The following is a 6,000-nucleotide window of genomic DNA, read 5'->3' on the forward strand; positions in this document are numbered from 1 at the left end:
CAAGACTTACCGCGGCTGCGTTTGACGGCATGGCGGTTGAACGCCGGATACTAGCGGAAAAGGGCATTCCGGATGAGGTCATTCCTACGCTGATAAAGGCTAGGAAAGACGTGACAACTAAACATTATCACCGTATATGGCGAAAATATGTTTCTTGGTGTGAGGCCAGGAATACTCCTACGGAAGAATTCCATCTGGGCCGTTTTCCTTCACTTCCTACAAACTGGAGTGAATTTGGGCCTAGAATTAGGCTCCATTAAGGTTCAGATTTCGGCCTTATCCATTTTCTTTCAAAAAGAATTGGCTTCTCTCCCAGAAGTACAGACTTTTGTGAAGGGAGTGCTGCATATTCAGCCTCCTTTTGTACCTCCGGTGGTGCATTGGGACCTTAACGTGGTATTGAGTTTCCTTAAGTCGCACTGTTTTGAACCACTTAAAATGGTGGAGTGAAAATATCTCACTTGAAAGGTGGTCATGTGGTTAGCCTTGGCTTCGGCTAGGCGAGTGTCGGAATTGGCGGCTTTGTCTCATAAAAGCCCCTATCTGGTTTTTCCATATGGATAGGAGCGGAATTGCGGACCCGTCCTCAATTCTTGCCTACGGTGGTGTCATCTTTTTATATGAACCAACCTATTGTGGTGCCTGTGGCTACACGTGACTTGGAGGATTCAGAATCCCTTGATGTGGTCTAGGTTTTGAAAACTTACGTGGCCAGAACGGCTAGAGTCAGAAAAAACAGAAGCACTGTTTGTCCTGTATGCAGCCAACAAGGTTGGCGCTCCTGCTTCAAAGCAGACTATTGCGCACTGGATCTGTAACACGATTCGGCGAGCGTGCGACGGCGGGATTGCCATTACCTAAATTGGTCAAGGCCCATTCCACTAGGAAGGTGGGCTCGTCTTGGGCGGCTGCCCGAGGGGTCTCGGCACTACAGCTGTGCCGAGCGGCTACTTGGTCGGGTTCAAACACCTTGCAAGGTTTTATAAGTTTGATACCCTGGCTGAGGAGGACTTCCTGTTTGCTCAATTGGTGCTGCAGAGTCATCCGCACTCTCCCGCCCGTTTTTGGAGCTTTGGTATAATCCCCATGGTCCTTACGGAGTCCCCAGCATCCTTTAGGATGTAAGAGAAAATAAGATTTTAAACCTACCGGTAAATCTTTTTCTCGTAGTCCGTAGAGGATGCTGGGCGCCCGTCCCAAGTGCGGACTACTACTGCAAGACTTGTATATAGTTTTGCTTACATAAGGGTTATGTTATAGTTTTCATCGGTCTTGGACTGATGCTATGTTGTTTTCATACTGTTAACTGGGTAGTTACGGTGTGATTGGTGTGGCTGGTATGAATCTTGCCCTTGGATTAACAAAAATCCTTTCCTCGTACTGTCCGTCTCCTCTGGGCAGTTTCTCTAACTGAGGTCTGGAGTAGGGGCATAGAGGGAGGAGCCAGTGCACACCCAGACCTAAAGTCTTTCTTAAAGTGCCCATGTCTCCTGCGGAGCCCGTCTATCCCCATGGTCCTTACGGAGTCCCCAGCATCCTCTACGGACTAGGAGAAAAAGATTTACCGGTAGGTTTAAAATCTTATTTTCTCTTACGTCCTAGAGGATGCTGGGGTCCACATTAGTACCATGGGGTATAGAGGGGTCCACCAGGAGCCATTGGCACTTTAAGAGTTTGAGAGGGTGGGCTGGCTCCTCCCTCTATGCCCCTCCTACCAGACTCGGTTTAGAAAATGTGCCCGGAGGATCCGGTCACAGCTAGGGGAGCTCTCCAGAGTTTCTCTAGTAAAGTTTATTTTTAGAGTTTGTTATTTCTCTTATGTCCTAGAGGATGCTGGGGTCCATTTTAGTACCATGGGGTATAGACTGTTCCGGAGGAGCCTCGGCACTTTAATACTTTTCAACAGTGTGAACTGGCTCCTCCCACTATGCCCCTCCTCCAGACCTCAGTTTAGAAAATCTGCCCAGGAGACTTTCTTAGGTTCTTTATTTTACAGGGAAGCTGCTGGCAACAGCTTCCCTGCTTCATGGGACTTAGAGGGGGAAGTTGGAACCAACTTCTCAATTCGTTAATGGTTCTGCTTCCGCTGACAGGACACCATTAGCTCCTGAAGGGTACTGAACATCCCAAGCCTGGCCAGCGTTCACTCCCACAGCACTGCCGCCACCCACTAACAGAGCCAGAACTCAGAAGGCTGGTGAGTATATTACCGGAGTCTTGCAGAGAGGGGATTCTCCGGTCATCGTTGGCGGCATACAGGTACACGCGCAGCGGCGCGCCATGTTTCTCAGCACAAGGGTGCAGAGCGTGGAGGGGGGGGGGGGGGTTGCGCTCTGATGCCATGTTTTAAAACCTTACTCTCACTGGTATAAAGGGTACATACATGTACAGCCGCTGATGTGCCATCCCCAGCCAGTATAAATATTACATTGCTGAGGCTGAAGGGCGGGGCTTCTCCTCAGACTTGCCAGAACACTCACTGGGTGCCATTTTCTCCTGCAGAAACTCCAGTGTGAAACTCATGAACACTGTTTCTCCTCATGACAACGCTGATACAAGTGCAGGGTGTTATAGAAGGGGCAGAGAGTGTTCATTATAATTAGGTCTGTGGGCCTATTATTGGTATATGCACTGTAAGTGGGTAATATTTCCACAATTCACAACAAGGCGCAGTGTGTGGACTGGCAGATCCCTCAGTGTCTCTCTGACAGACTTTAGTGTGGGTCTGTCCCCAATAGCTCCCCTGTGTGATAGGGGTGTGTGTATGTGTGTGTGTGTGTACAAGTGTGTAACATGTCAGACATTGGGGAGGGTTCTTCCCAGGAAGAACCCATTTTAGATGCACAAGAGGGTAATGTGGTGGCCCTTCCCTCTCAGAAGGAGCCGGAGTGGGTGAGAATGTTGCAAAAGAATATGTCAATGCTTGCAAAGACATTCTCTGAGTCTGAGCAACAGACTAAATATTGGAGGCAGTCTGTGGAGGATGCACTGTTTACTGACCCCTCCATATCATCCACTCGAGTCCCATCCAGGTCCCAGAAAAGGTCTCTGGCCCAGATAATGCAAGGGGACACAGACACAGATTCCGACACTGACGTCGACACTGGGGATTTGAGAGGGGTAGACCCCAAATTAACCAAAAGCATACAATGTATGATAGTTGCTATAAAGGAAGTGTTGGAGTTTCCTGAAACTGTTGGTATAGTGCGATGGATCGATACCATAGGTGTGCAGTGGGGAGCCTTAGATAAAGTATTACCTCAGGAGTTACCTTGTATACAGACAGAACGAGACTTGAGATGTATATCTCCTTTATATAGTACTGTAATAGCAGGATCAATACAACAGGTTTCAGTATCATCAGCTTATCTCTTCTCCCTCAGAGACTCTTCTAGAAAGAACACATGTGAGGTAAAACAAACAAGTACATAACATATGCAACAGACAAACACTACATCTCTGTAACTATACAGCGCCATCTGCTGCCCCTGTACGGTAACTACATGCATGTAAACAAAACCATAGTCTGTTGTCCATATTTCAACACCCCTTCTCAACAGACTGGGTTTCTTCAGTTAGACCCATCTTTGACGTAAGTCTCCAATGTCTCTCTCTGGTAAGAGGCTTAGTCATGATATCAGCTGTCATATCTTCTGTTGGGCAATAGTTCAACTCTATAAGACCTTGTTCCTGTAGATCCCTCAGGAAGTGATGCTTGACATCAATGTGCTTGGTTCTTGGGTTCACTCTTTCTGTTTGCGCTAATGCAAGGCATCCTTGATTATCCTCATATATCTTGATAGGTTCTTCTTGAGGCATTCCTAGGTCTGATAGTAGTTGCATTAACCATACCACTTCTTGACTGGCGTGAGCTGCTGCGATATATTCAGCTTCTGTAGAAGATAGTGCTATGGTAGACTGCTTCTTGCTTGTCCAGCTGATTAATCCTTCTCCAATAGAGAATAGATATCCACTTGTGGATTTTCTGTCACTTGTGTCTCCAGCCCAATCTGCGTCAACGTATCCTGTTAACTTGTGACTTGTGTTTGCTGAGAGCTTAAGTTTCTTGTTAATCGTTCCCTTTAAGTAACGAATTACCCTCTTAACTGCATTCCAATCCATCTTTGTTGGTTTAGAGACTTTTCTGCTTAAAATCCCGACTGCTGTGGAGATATCTGGTCTGGTGACGGTTGCAATGTATAGCAATTTTCCTATGGCTTTTCTGTATAGATGGTTATCCTCTAACAGGTTGCTCTGATCATTTGGTTCCTTTTCATAACTTGTCTCCATAGGAGTGCTTGCTGTCTTTGCATCTTGCATACCAAATTCCTCAATGGTTTCCTGAATTTTGTATTTCTGACTTAGTGTGAATGTTCCATCACCTTCTCTTGAGATTTGCATTCCCAAGTAATGCGTTATGTGGCCGAGGTCTTTTGTTTCAAACTGACGGTTTAGTTCTTGTAACAATTCAACTTCGTCCCCTTCTTGTTCGAAACAAACTAGCAAATCGTCCACGTAAATTAATACATAGAACCATCTTTCCTCTATCAACTTCGTATAGAGACATGGGTCTGCTTTGCTTCTGATGAATCCCTTTTCTGTCAGAACTCCATTTATCTTTGTATTCCATGCTCTTGCTGCTTGTTTAAGACCATATATACTCTTGTTCAGTTTACATACGTGATCTGGGTTCTGAGAATTCACGAAGCCTGGTGGTTGTTCCATGTATATATCTTCCTTTAGTTCACCATGTAGGAAAGCCGTCTTTACATCGAAATGTTTCACTTTCATACCCTTTATGGCTGCTGTTAGGAGTAAGGTTCTAATGGTAGTGTGCTTCACAACTGGAGCAAACGTTTCATCATAATCTTCTCCAAATTTCTGTGAATATCCTTTAGCAACTTCTTCTCGTGATGCAGGTTCTTGCATGTTAACGGCTTTTGCTTTGTAAGATAAACGTGTAGGTGCTTTTCCCTTATTTTCTCTTGAAGAGCGTCTCACACCCTCGGATGCACTCTCATGAGTGTCGCTGGTATTTGTCTTGTGTTGTACTTCAACTTCTTGAATGATCTCTGCTTCATCTGTTTCTTTGAATTCGGTGCTTTCTTCTTCTTCAGTAGAGTCTACTGGAATTATGACATCATCTCGTGTTTCTTCTATGAATGTCACACTGTTGCTTATAATTACTTTTCCAGTTCTTGGATTTAAGATTCTGTAGCCTTTTGAATGTTCACTATAGCCGACTAGAACTCCCTCTTCTGCTCGGTTCTGCAACTTGCTTCGCTTTTCAGCAGGAATGTAAACGAAGGCTCTGCATCCAAAAACTCTAATGTGCTTTAAGCTGGGTTTCTTACCGTGCCACAGCTCATATGGTGTCTTCCTTACTGCTTTGGAAAGTAGTCTGTTTTGGAGATAGGTGGCTGTTGCTGCTGCTTCACCCCAATATTTATCAGGTAGTCCTGAATCTGTAAGCATGCACCTTATCATTTCTGTTAGTGATCTGTTTTTCCTCTCAGATACGCCATTTTGCTCTGGTGTATATGGTACTGTCTTCTGATGCTCAATACCGAGTCCTCTTAAGTACCGTTCTATTTTCTGTCCTGTGAACTCTCCTCCATTGTCGCTGCGAAGAGTTAGCATATTCCTCTTGAACCTGTTTCTGGTCATGTTCACATAGTCTTGCAGCTTTTCAAAGACTTCATCTTTACTTTTTATTAGATAAGTGACTGTGAACCTGGAGTAGTCATCAATGAATGTCAGCATATACCTTTTGTCTCCTACGGTTCGCGTTTTCATAGGTCCGCATACATCACTATGTACCAGGTCTAGTGGTCTGGAAGCTCTGTTTTCACTTTTCTTAGGAATTGTTGTCCTTGTCGCTTTCGCTTTTATGCAACATTGACACTTCATCATTTCTGAACAGTCTGACACTTTGAGATCCCTGGCTAGGTCTCTCTTCTGCATTTCCTTTATGCAATCTGGGTGTCTGTGTCCTAATCT

This window comes from Pseudophryne corroboree, chromosome 11 (assembly GCF_028390025.1).
Source record: "Pseudophryne corroboree isolate aPseCor3 chromosome 11, aPseCor3.hap2, whole genome shotgun sequence".
Taxonomy (NCBI): domain Eukaryota; kingdom Metazoa; phylum Chordata; class Amphibia; order Anura; family Myobatrachidae; genus Pseudophryne; species Pseudophryne corroboree.